Consider the following 13,603-nt stretch of genomic DNA (forward strand, 5'->3'; position numbering starts at 1 on the left):
GCTGGCTCGAAGTTGCCGGCATGGCGCTTCACGTCTGGGACCTCCTTGGAGAGGTTCTCCAGGTCGGCGATGAGGGCCTCGGACTCGGCGAGGGCCTCGGCGTACTCCACGCACTCCACGTCGCATTCGAACGCGTGTTTGTACGTGGGGCCGACGGTGATGACCCCGTTGGGGCCCGGCATCTTGAGCTTCAGGTAGGTGTAGTTGGGGACGGCCATGAACTTCGCGTAGCATGGCCTCCCTAGCACGGCGTGGTAGGTTCCTCGGAACCCGACCACTTCGAACGTCAGGGTCTCCCTTCGGAAGTTGGAGGGTGTCCCGAAGCAGACTGGGAGGTCGAGTCGCCCGAGGGGCTGGACGCGCTTCCCAGGGATGATCCCGTGGAAGGGCGCAGCGCCTGCTCGGACGGAGGACGGATCGACGCGCAGAAGCTTGAGGGTCTCGGCGTAGATGATGTTGAGGCAGCTGCCCCCGTCCATCAGGACCTTGGTGAGCCTGACATCGCCGACAACGGGGTCGACGACGAGCGGGTATTTCCCCGGGCTCGGCACATGGTCGGGGTGGTCGGCCCGGTCGAAAGTGATGGGCTTGTCGGACCAGTCTAGGTAGACTGGCGCCGCCACCTTCACCGAGCAGACCTCCCGGCGCTCTTGCTTGCGGTGCCGAGCCGAGGTATTCGCCGCATGCCCTCCATAGATCACGAAGCAGTCGTGGACCTCGGGGAACCCCCCTGCTGGGTGTTCTTCGTTCTTGTCGTCGTCGTGGGCCCTGCCACCCTCGGCGGGTGGCCCGGCCCTGTGGAAATGACGCCGAAGCATAACGCACTCCTCGAGGGTGTGCTTGACGGGCCCCTGATGGTAGGGGCACGGCTCCTTGAGCATCTTGTCGAAGAGGTTTGCACCTCCGGGGGGCTTCCGAGGGTTCTTATACTCGGCGGCGGCGACAAGGTCCGCGTCTGCGCCGTCGCGTTTCGATTGCGACTTCTTCTTGCCTTTCTTCTTGGCGCCGCGCGGAGCAGACGCCTCGGGAGCTTCTTCCGACGGGCGGCCCTGGGGCTGCTTGTCCTTTCGGAAGATAGCCTCGACCGCCTCCTGGCCGGAGGCGAACTTGGTGGCGATGTCCATCAGCTCGCTCGCCCTGGTGGGGGTTTTGCGACCCAGCTTGCTCACCAGGTCGCGGCAAGTGGTGCCGGCGAGGAACGCGCCGATGACATCCGAGTCGGTGATGTTGGGCAGCTCGGTGCGCTGCTTCGAGAATCGCCGGATGTAGTCCCGGAGCGACTCCCCCGGCTGTTGCCGGCAGCTTCGAAGGTCCCAGGAGTTCCCGGGGCGCACGTATGTGCCCTGGAAATTGCCAGCGAAGGCTTGGACCAAGTCGTCCCAGTTGGAAATCTGCCCCGGAGGCAGGTGCTCCAACCAGGCGCGAGCAGTGTCGGAGAGGAACAGGGGGAGGTTGCGGATGACGAGGTTGTCGTCGTCCGTTCCGCCCAGTTGGCAGGCAAGGCGGTAGTCCGCGAGCCACAGTTCCGGTCTCGTTTCCCCCGAGTACTTTGTGATAGTAGTCGGGGGTCGGAACCGGGTCGGGAATGGCGCCCGTCGGATGGCCCGACTGAAGGCCTGCGGACCGGGTGGTTCGGGCGAAGGACTCCGATCCTCCCCGCTGTCGTAGCGCCCCCCACGCCTGGGGTGGTAGCCTCGGCGCACCCTTTCGTCGAGGTGAGCCCGACGGTCGCGTCGATGGTGCTCGTTGCCGAGGTGGCCCGGGGCCGCAGGCGCGGTGTTGCGCGTGCGCCCGGTGTAGACCGAGGCCTCCCGCATGAATCGGGAAGTCGCGGCATGAGGTTCCGAGGGATATCCTTGCCTCCGGGATGCAGTGCTCTCGGCCCGCCGGGCCGCAGCGCCTTCCAGGAGATTCTTGAGTTCTCCCTGGATTCGCCGCCCCTCGGTGGTTGACGGCTCCGGCATCGCGCGGATGAGCATCGCTGCGGTCGCCAGGTTCTGACCGACCCCGCTGGATGCGGGCGGCGGCCTGATCCTGACGTCGTTGGCGACGCGGTGCTGGAGACCTTGGGGCAGATGACGTATTTCTCCGGCCAGGGGTTGGCCCACCCATGCCTGTCCGGCGTCCCGACGGATCGGCTCAAGCGCCCCTGTTCCCTCGTTGAGCCTGGCCTGCGCCTCGCGGACTTGCTCGAGTTGTGGGTCGTAACCCCCCGCCGGAGCGGGGACCACAGCTAGCTCCTGTGGGATGTCGGCGCGAGGCACCGGCCTAGGGAGATCACCATCCTCCGGCATGCCAAGATGGTTGCCTTCGGTGGGATCCCCTAGCTCGATGTGGAAACATTCGCGGCTTGGGCCGCAGCTCTCGTCACCGAGGCTGCGGCTTCCGTCGGAACGGTCGGATAGACAGTAGTCACATGCGGTCATGAAGTCCCGCATGGCACTGGGGTTGCCATGTCCGGAGAAATCCCAACCGATGCTGGGATCGTCATCTTCCTCGGACCCGGAGGGCCCGTAGGTCGAGACGTCCGTCAGTCGGTCCCAAGGCGACCGCATACAGAACCTCAGTGGGGTTGCACTCGCCTCAATGAGAGCGCCCGCCAAAACGAGGTTGTTTGGCGGGTTGAGGCCGAGTCGAAATGACGCAAGATGGGAGTTAGTCGTTACCTTTTGGTCGACGAGGAGCGACGTAGTCACATCGGGGACTGGTTGCGCCGTCATCTCTGGTTCGAGGGCGACGTCCTGCAGGCTTTCCGCGAGCGCGCCGGCGTCGTCTTCTTGCTCGGGGTCAGCGTGCCGCGGGGGGACGGCGCTTGCCTCCGTCTCGAACGCGAGGTCGACGTCCGGCGTGCCTTCCGTCGGGGCGTCGGGGGCGTCGATTCGCTCGACGGCCGGCGAAGCGTGGCCTCCCGTCTGACCTTGACGGCCCCGCCTCCTCCTCCGTTGGCGGGGGAGAGAACGGAGCGAGCCCGAATGTTGCTCTTCCACCACGCGGGGTAGACGTCGTCGATTCCGCCGCCGGCGGGCGAGTTGTCGGCCGCCATTGTCGTAGTCGCGCGGCGGTGGAAGAAGTGTCATGTCGTAGCTGCCGTCGAAGGACATGAACTCAAGAGTCCCGAAACGAAGCACCGTCCCGGGCCGGAGAGGTTGCTGGAGACTGCCCATCTGGAGCTTGACGGGGAGCTGTTCGTCAGCACGCAGCAGGCCCCTACCTGGCGCGCCAACTGTCGGCGTTTCGAGACAGGGGGGTCCCTAAGCCGACGAGTGAGTGTGCTGCGTGCCCCAGCCCAGATGGGTCGAGCGCGTGGGCGAGCGCGAAGGGGGGAGAGGCGAGGCGGCCGGAGCCGAGCGTGAGAGAGGTGGAAGTCCCGCGGCCTTCGTGTTCGTCCCGCGCCCAGGTCAGGTGCGCTTGCAGTAGGGGGGTTACAAGCGTCCACGCGGGTGAGGGAAGCGAGCGGCCCCAAGAGAGCGCCTGTCCTGTCCTCGGTCCCGCGCGGCCAACCTCCTCTGAGAAGGCTCTGGTCCTTCCTTTTATAGTCGTAAGGAGAGGATCCAGGTGTACAATGGGGATGTAGCAGAGTGCTACGTGTCCAGCGGAGGGAGAGCTATCGCCCTAGGTACATGCCAATGTGGCAGCCGGAGAGATCTGGGCACCCTGCTGGCGTGATGTCGTGGCTGTTGGAGGTGCGGCGGAGCCTGATGGAGGGACAGCTGTTGGAGCGGTCGAGTCCCTGCTGACGTTGTCCTGCTTCCGTAAGAGAGCTAGGGGCCGCCGTCGTCATAGAGCTTGTGGAGGGCCATCATTGCCTCTCTGGCGGAGCTGGCCGGATGAGACGCCGGTCTTGTTCTCCGTGACCCGAGTCGATTCGGGGTGGGATGATGATGGCGCCTCCTGTTGACGTGGCGGTCTGTGCCCTAGGCAGGGCGACGTGGGGTTTCCTCCGAAGCCGAGGTTGAGTCTGCCTTCTGTTGCCGTGGCCGAGCCCGAGCCAAGGGGTCGGTCGAGGCGGAAGTCGTTCGGCCGAGGCCAGGGCGGAGTCCGAGCCCTGGGGTCGGGCGAGGCGGAGTTTCGTCGTCTTCCGGGTCTTAGCCCGAGTCCGAGCCCTGGGGTCGGGCGGAGCGGAGTTCGCCGTCTTCCGGGTCTTAGCCCGAGTCCGAGCCCTGGGGTCGGGCGGAGCGGAGTTCGCCGTCTTCCGGGTCTTAGCCCGAGTCCGAGCCCTGGGGTCGGGCGGAGCGGAGTTCGCCGTCTTCCGGGTCTTAGCCCGAGTCCGAGCCCTGGGGTCGGGCGGAGCGGAGTTCGCCGTCTTCCAGGTCTTAGCCCGAGTCCGAGCCCTGGGGTCGGGCGGAGCGGAGTTCGCCGTGGCGCCTTTGGCGAGGCCTGACTGCCTGTCAGACTTACTCTGTCGAGTGGCGCTGCAGTCGGAGTGGCGCAGGCGGCACTGTCCTTCTGTCAGACTGGCCAGTGGAGCGGTGGAGGGACGGCGGTCACCTCGGCTCTGCCGGAGGCGCGTGTCAGGATAGAGGTGTCAGGCCTCCTGTGCGTTAAATGCCCCTGCAATTTGGTCAGTCGGTGTGGTGATTTAGTCAAGGTTGCTTCTGAGCGAAGCCAAGGCCTTGGGCGAGCCGGTGATGTGTCCGCCATAAAAAGGGGGCCTCGGGCGAGACGGAAGTCTCTCGAGGTCGGCTGCCTTCGGCCGAGGCTAGGCTCGGGTGAAGCGTGATCGAGTCACTCGTGTGGACTGATCCCTGACTTAATCGTGCCCATCAGGCCTTTGCAGCTTTATGCTGATGGGGGTTACCAGCTGAGAATTAGGCGTCTTGAGGGTACCCCTAATTATGGTCCCCGACACCCACCGACCCCGCCCACCACACCACCATCCCGGTCCCCTTCACGGACCCCGACGTCGAGGATCTCGAGCCCGAACCCCCCATCATGGGACTCCCCGATGAGCTCCTGCTAGATATCCTCCGCCCATGCCATGAACTGCTCCTCCACCTCCACGCCTCTGCCTTCACGTCCTCGCTCGAGGTCGCCGCGCTGCCCCTGTCCACGCACTGCGGCGGCGGCGCGTTTGCGCATGCATGCACCGTGGCGGTGGGGCGGCACGTGTACCTGGTCAACCGCGGCGCCACTTCAGGTGGACCCGCTGATGGGCGCGGCGCGGGCGTGCGCGCCGACGCTATTCTCACGAAGCAAGTTCCTGGCGACCGCCGTGGGCGCGCGGATCTACGTGGTGGGCAGCTCGGCGCGCACCACCGCGGTCAAGGAGTACGACCCGGCGGCCGAAGCGTGGCGCGTCGTCACGGAGGCCTGCGTCGGAGGTACGGCTGCGCGGGCATGGGCGCCGCCGGTGTGTTCTACGTCACCGGAGGGGTGGCCATGTCCGGAGGAGGGGCGGTGGGGACGGCGGCACACGTGTGCGCCGGGTCGGTCCACGTGCTACACGTGGGCTCGGGCGCCCGGGTGTGGGCGCGGCATCTCGTGCTCGTGATGCCCCGGCATCACTGGACGTGGGCATCACCCTAACTCCTTCACCGACGAGGACGACCCACCCTCGGCCACGGTGTCATGGACGGCCTCCCTGAGTGTCGCGGCTTTCCACTGGATATCAGCCCCTCGCCACCGACCTTGCAGGCGACTCCTCCACCGCTGCAGCCGCCTTCTCCTCGTCGTCCCCCTCCGACCACCAGCCCCACCCGAGTCTGCCTTCTCCTCCCACACTAGCAACGCTTCCATGGCCTCCCCGTTCCTGGTCTGCTCCTTCTGTCACCGCTACGACCGTGTGTCCCTCCTCGACCTCGCATCCCGCAACCGCTCTATGCACATGGCCGACGACACCTGGGTGCTTGGCCTCACTGCATGAGAGGACAACACTGCCTTCTTAGGGGACCCCTGGGTGCTCCTCGCCTCCGCCACCTCCCGCGCCTCCGACACCAACCAGCCTCACAAAATTTCTACAATCACAGTCTAATAATTCTTATGTTTTGGCCATCCATTGCAGTTTCTTTTGTGCATGCCTTTTCTTTTTCTTTCCTTCGGAGTGAGAGAACAAAAATGAGATTGAAGAAACAAATCTAACCCCCTTTCGTTTCTTAGAAGCTCTTTATTTAGACGCCTCTTTGTCGTCTTAATTCATTTTTCTAATCGTATGAACTATAATGATAAGGGATTTTGAGAAAGAAGATTCATTTTATTCATGACAAGAGTGTTGTATTTCTATAATTTTGCAGCGACTGAATGGCTGATTCAACGCCTGGAGACAATGAGTGTTGCAGTTCTTTCTTTTTCTACCTTCATTATGGCTCTCCTCCCTGCATGAACTTTCAGCTCTGGTGAGCATTTATAGAAATTGCAATTTGCATGTATCTTCTGATAATGTTAAATGATAAGTAAAATTATATCTATGCATGTGCAGGCTTTGTAGGAATGACATTGTCTTGTGGTCTATCCCTGAACAATTCCTTTGTTTTCTCTATCCAAAACCAATGCCAGCTATCAAATCAGATAATCTATGTGGAAAGGGTGAACCAGTTCATGGATAGGGATGAAAACAGACGGAAACGATATTTATTCGGTAATCAGTTTTTTAGTCGTTTTTCTTTGATTACAAATAAATAGGATATAGAATCTATAATACAAATTTGTATTCTTGTTTTTAACATTCAGCTTCTAAAGATTCATAAAAGGTAAACCTCAAATTCATCATATATTTTCTCAAATAATAGATATAAACTTCGGTATGGATTCGGAAACAAATTCGATAATTTTTTCAACTTTTTGTGTTGTAGGGAGCAAATAATACATAAAACAATTTATGTAATATTTTGTTCGTATTTGTACTAATGTGCTTGATAACATAAGAAAAGATCAATATTAAATTTTATACATATCTATTTTAAAATATTAAATTTGTTCTAACAGTTCGAATTACCACTTTCATCCCTATTCATGGACATACCAAGTGAAGCAGCAGAGGCCATTGAAGAAAATCGACCACACCAAACTAGCCCAAGTTGGTAGGATGGAGCTTAGAGATTTGAAGGTAATCATATATATACAAATATTTGCATGTATGCCTTACAATGGAACCTTTTGATATTCTAGGTTCGAGAGAATTAACTCCACTGGTTTTTTGTTCAATAGATCCGATACAGGGAATGAGAACCACACTTACACTCAGGCTGCTTATGTTTCAGATGTATGGGTAATTGCAAAACTAAAGTAATTGCAGAATTGGCAATTTAATAAATTTTGGAGTAATTGCAAAATTAAAGTGTCTTTTGTAGGTGAGGCGCTTCATGGATTGAATCGCAATCTTGTTCGGTCTTTTCTACTCCAAGTAAGGCCAGCTCTCACCTCATGCTCTTGGTTTTGCCCAGGATGTATCAATACTGGTTTTTTGTTGTTGTGATGTCGCCATTGATTATGATTTTGGATTGAGAGGAACCGCAAGGTTTGCTTAGTAGGGCTGGGAATCATAACAGTGAATGTGTGAAATATGCAATGGTAGCCAGAACGCGCAGTTCCAAATTGCAGTCTGATGAAGCATTTGTTACTCGCCTTTAGATTGTTGATAAGCATGTTGGATAGGAGGTAAATTACGTGTGGGTTGGAATGTTCCAAGTTTCTAGCCAAAATCATTGACTCTTTAGTTTGGAAATTGTGGGGTTTTCTCTATTTGTTTTTACTCTCAAAGTACTTCCCATGTAGCGTCCACGTACTGTAAATTTTGATGTAATTTTTTTGTTGCTAATCTGGATGGGTTTAGCATAAGACTGATATTTTGTTCCATAAAGCAGAGTACCTCCAAATCATAGAAGACCATTTCATACAGAAGAAACATATAGAAGCCTACCAAGTTGTCAAATTGCCGATGTCGCTTGTTCTTCTCACATCAACCCTCCTATACCCCTCCACCATGGAGGGTCAGCAGTGAGGCATGTTCCCCTATCTCAGAACAATGATGGTGAGGTAAGATAAGATAGTTTAAGATTTTTAGTAATCCTCTCAACAACTAAAGTTGGGCATGTCACCTGTGTAGTGTTCTACTGTTCTTGGTCTGTATTAATCGCAGATGCTCTGGCAGTAGATAATTCACTCTTGACTCCTCCAACATTTTAAATCGTATAAATTAGGGTTTTTTAGAAGATCACAAGGGTGGGAATTGTTGGGGGCCTTCGGCTTCCGAAGGTCCTCAAAAACATGATTTGATAATGTTTTCCAAGTGAAATATATGAACAGGTATCTTCGGATCCGGATCATGAGCATACAGAGCATGGTTAGGACGAAGCCTGAGCGAGACGAAGGGTGATTATGACGAAGGACAAGGTGATCACGAAGCTGTACACAGGAAAGCTTCGGCATGACAGTAGAAAAGGGGAACCGACTTAAAAAGATGAAAAGGCAAATTAGACCTCGAAGGATTACTATAGTGTTATTGGCAAATATAAAGGGCATGAATGTAATTTTACATGGGCTGCGTCCCTTGGCTATAAATAGATGAACAGTATTTCCGTACTGTTCACGTTGACTTGGCGTTTGCTCTCACGTCACGCTTGTACCCTTGCTTTTCTTCAAGCCAAAGGTACATTCATAATTTGTCATTGTAAATACAGCAATGTAAATTAAAATAAGTTAATAATAACCTTTAAAGTGTTTATATTATTTTTCCATATCTTGTGCATGAATCCTTCTTTATCATTTATTGTGCTCATGAAGGTTTGTCCTTCATGACCTTCGTCCGAAATTCATTATATCCAAAGGGAGATAATGCTTCGAAGGACGAAGGACTTTAACATTTAACACTTTTATGTTGCCTTGTTCCTAATTCTTAGCGTTTGAGAAGAAGTCCCCAACAGGAATAAGTTTTTATTTATCTTTTTTAAAGGCTAGAGCATGGACATGACACAAGGTGATGGTGATGCAGCTACGTCGATCATGAGTATGTCATCATGCTTATCAGCTTCGTCGATCATGAGTATATTCTGCTATTTCCACACAAGTTGATGGTGATGTAGCTACAAAGCTTGTGAGGTTTTCAAATATTCTAAACTCCGATCTCAACAATTAAAAGAGCTAAGGATTCTGCCAACATTTAGAGATCACAGTTCCATGGGAATTTTGTATGAAGATATTTCAAAGTTTTATAAAATGGCTCTTATAACCCCTGTTTGGAAGAGTAATGAAGCAGCAGTGATTATTCAAAGATCCCAGTGACTCAGTATGATCGATCAAAACACCTGCTACCACATGATTATTCAAAGTTCTATCTGAGCTAGCTTGTGCTTCAATTTGATTTGTCCGTTCGTCCTCACGGTCCACATTTGTTGCTTGCGTCAAGATTAGGCGGAGGTGATGTCGACGCTCATCTACAGAGTGAGGAACTCATCCCCCCAGCAGGTGAGAACAATGCTCACAGTGATTTCATTCATGAACTTTCCTTAATTAATAACTTCGAGTTTGTCGAGGCTGTTCTGAAATTGTTTTTGAAGGTAAATAATTTGTGCATTATTTGGACTGGTTTAAAATTGTGTTCAAAGGCACGTGGAGCCAATTTTTGCAGGGATTTTCCGGGATGAACGGATTCAATCGAAGTTCCTAGAGCAAGGTTTAGTGCGAGATGGTAGCGTTCCTCTCTTCTGCAGATCATGTCCACATGAGATCCTCTCTTAGAAAATATGTTCTTTTTAAGGTGCAAAATCGCACAAATTCTTGCAGCAGAAAATAAAAGGGAAAGAAGATAGCTGCTAACATTCATGGTCTCTAGCTAAAGTCTAAGTAGCTGACCCCACCCTATAAAGCTTGTGAAATGGTATGTATCGTCTACCTTACATTTGTGATGCTAGAGATTGTATATGTAGATGGATGAGCTCAGTTAGAATAATATACCAGTAGACTTCAAGATAGTTGTATTAGAGTCAAGGCAAAGGTGTCTAAAGTCTAAACTGGTCGACTTGCATTCCAGCAATGAGCTATATTATTAGAGGCAGGGTGAGCTGATTGAACAAACATTTTTGGGATTATTAGATTATACACCTCATAGGCAGCCTGCCGGGTCAATTATTCATATACAAATGTAGTTAAGTGTATTGTACAATGATACATCGATCAACTCTGAACATATGGCATCAATATGTATTAGGCATTTCTCTATTCATCAAATGAAATGGTACAATTGTAAATTATATATCTAATGAAGAAAGGAACTGAGTTTTGCCTGATTGTTTTTAACTTTGTATCTAAATACAGCTGACCACCTGGGGCAAGGGGCTGCGCTTTCAAACTCTCATTTGTCACTATCTGTATCTCGTACTAACTTAGGCATAGATATAGTAGGTATCGCTTGCAGAGGAAGTCACAGATTAACTCATTAACTATAGGAGTGGCTGGTTAGGTGTGGGAATTACCATTTACAGTAGCCTGCAGTTCTCCTTAGGGACTAATGTTATTTCAACTTTATCCTATCATTTTTTCTTTTTGTGCTGTTGAATTCAGTATCTCATTTTAATTTCATTGTTCTGTGCAGTATTCACCATATGCATTTTCTGGAGATTTAGTTGGATTTGATGATTGATCTCCTGGGTACTCATACAGTTCCCAGAGTATGCTTTCTCATTCATGCTTAATGTTCAACTAAACTGTTCCAAATGGCAAGCATTGATCCTTTTGCTACTATATGTTCGGAATGAGAGGGCAAGGAGGTACTTGAGTAGCATGAGGAAAAACAACCATTATTATACCTTAAAATTCACAAGTGATGTTTCTGTTGTCATTGATGTACAATCAGGCACTGACTGATCCATATTTTAAAGGCCTTGCAAAAGCAGAGAGAGAACCCTCGTGCCAGCCAATAACATAAATGGAGTTAGAGTAAACAAAGGTGACCAAAGACGGTGCCAAGGAACTTATACTAATGGAGGCTGGAGTATCATCGTCCTCAACTTCTCAAGGATCACATGAATGGAACTGAGAAAACAAACTTTATATATCCTAGGTATTTGTTTGCCGGTAATAAAAATGGAGCTTGAATCTTTCATTTATTTTATGTGTATTGCTACCTGCTACATGCTAATGTGTTAAATGTTCCTAATTGTTCTTGTGCGGTGCATATCACAGTGATATTTATCGTTCTATATCTATATTTTATACTAATTTTTAACTCACGCGGCAACGCACAGGCACATACATAGTACTTGGAATTATGCTAAACATTAAATCTAGATGGGCTTTTATTAGTACCTGAACATGTGAACCAACAAATTTTGATTATATGCTACTCTGAACGCCGATCTTAATTTTTATAGAACAACAGTAACAGAGGCAATAAGGTTATCACTATTTCTGCAACCCAAAAATGTTTCGTCCAATACACTTGACATTTTATAATGATAGGGTCATAGTATTAATTCATGATTGTTTTCTTTTACTTCTAAAAAAGTATGCTTTATTGGTCGTATGTTGATCCTTGCTGAAGCTAGAGCGGCTGCATTCATTTTTTTGACCATAGCTGGAAAGATGTGAGTATTCTACTTGGTGCTTATCTCGGGACCTAACCTTTAATGTTAGTCTAAATTTAAGTATTATTAAGAAAGGGAAAAGGGAGAAATACCAGTTTTGCTTCTTTTAGTTCAGTCTCAACACGATGTACATTTATTTTCAGTTGTATGCTTTGGTAGCTCATAGCAGCTACTGCTCAGTCTGCCTTCAGGTCAGTTTCATTTTGGCATGTTGTGCTCTATCTTCGGAAGAGAAATTTCTATGGTTTCAGAGTTTAAGAACGATACAACAGAACTTATATACCAGTGTTTTGCTTACATCTTAACATGATTGTGTACTTATAAAACCATATCTATTAAGCATTACAATCTATAGCTGAATCATCCCTTCCTTGGTCTGAGTGACCTTCCTCATCAATGGCATCCAGTTCTTTGGCACTGTTTATGGCCATTTGGATCCATTCATCTTGGATCTCTTCACCTTGCAGTTCTAGAGGCTTTGATTTATCTCTTCACCTGCGTGTTGATCCAAGCGGAGGCCGCGCCGAGACTTATAGGTGCTCAAGCCTCCTGTTGAAATGAATCAGTGGAATAAAATGTATATATTTTTTCTATTAACATGTACCTCTAAAATGTTAGTTTAGATATATCTGACATTACTGCCTATTCGTTCCCAGCTGAACCATTAAGCAATGGAACATTTAAATACCATAACTAGCTGCAATATGTCTAGCACTGTTTATACCATAACTGCCTATTCGTTCTCATCTAGATCCTCCATCACTAACTGCAATATGATTCAGGATCTGAATAATTTGGGGGTGGAAATAATTTTAAATTGCTTTGCTCATGCTTTAATTCCTTTTAGGCGATATCAGTTCCTTTTAGGCGATATCACTAACCTGAACTTTACTGTGATTGATGATTAAGGCAGTATGTAAAGGATTCACCGATACCTGAGGCGAATGATAGAATCAACAAGTGACATCTATAGCCATGGCTACAATCTCAACAGCAGATGCTGACATCGGCATAAAAGAAGCCATGAGCCGAGTTGTTTCTGCCATCAAACAAGAAGATCTCTTAGCCCTTGTGGATGCTTTATAATCTCAAATACAAAAGTTTAGCATCCATAATTCAATTTGATTCATCCAGTCGAAAGTTTATCAAGACTAGATCCTTGTAGAGCCAGTTTGATGGGTAATTATATGTTTTATCATGGGAACGACGATTGCGCCTATCGAACGAAGAAGGCATTGGAACTGTTCAAAAACCACATAACACCATCTTCCTTGCACAATGTAAAAAGGAAGTGATTTTCCTTGCATGTAACATCATTATTAGATGATATGGTAGAACAATTGGTTGCTATTGCATCTTGATGGCTATTTTATATGTTTTATTTACTAATTTAAGATCTGCTTGTGTATTGTTAGCTTGCCCAATTATAATCTCTTAAAATGATAGAATCCTTATCAATTGCAGATTGGCACTATACCGAGCTTTTGGGCATATCAATTCCAATGCTCCAGTACCAGCAGTTATAACTGAAGCACACCAGGTTATAGCTCTTTTGATTATGATATACATATGTCCATGTAATATTAGCATTCACAGTCAAATTAACTTATTATTCCCCATCATGCAGATTTTACTTGTGATGGTTGATAGCTTAGCTAAATTAAGTATGGATGTTGGGGATAAGGATCTGGTGTACAGTTTATTACTTGTCTTCTCTGGAATGTTGATGGATGAAAAAGGTTGGACCGTTTTTATTGTTTTGTTCTTACATTCTCGCCAACTTTTAGTTTATATGTTAATATAGGTTGTGGCCTCCAGATGGATAAATTACTTTTGTGCTCTTTGATATTGTCCTTCAAGATATTGATCTAATGCAATGCATTTGATCTTGTCATTAACTTCAGTTTTTTTCTAACCAGGCAAAGAGTGCATTCTGGACAACATCCAAATCACAATTAGCATTCTTAGTGAACTTGTTTCCTATCCTCACCATCCTATCCTCACATGATGGTGACCCTATTGCTATTTTTATTAATCCATCCATACTAATTGTACCTCTATTACATGTGCGAATTAGTATGTCAGTT

Source organism: Zea mays, chromosome 8 (genome assembly GCF_902167145.1).
Source record: "Zea mays cultivar B73 chromosome 8, Zm-B73-REFERENCE-NAM-5.0, whole genome shotgun sequence".
NCBI classification, from domain to species: Eukaryota; Viridiplantae; Streptophyta; class Magnoliopsida; order Poales; family Poaceae; genus Zea; species Zea mays.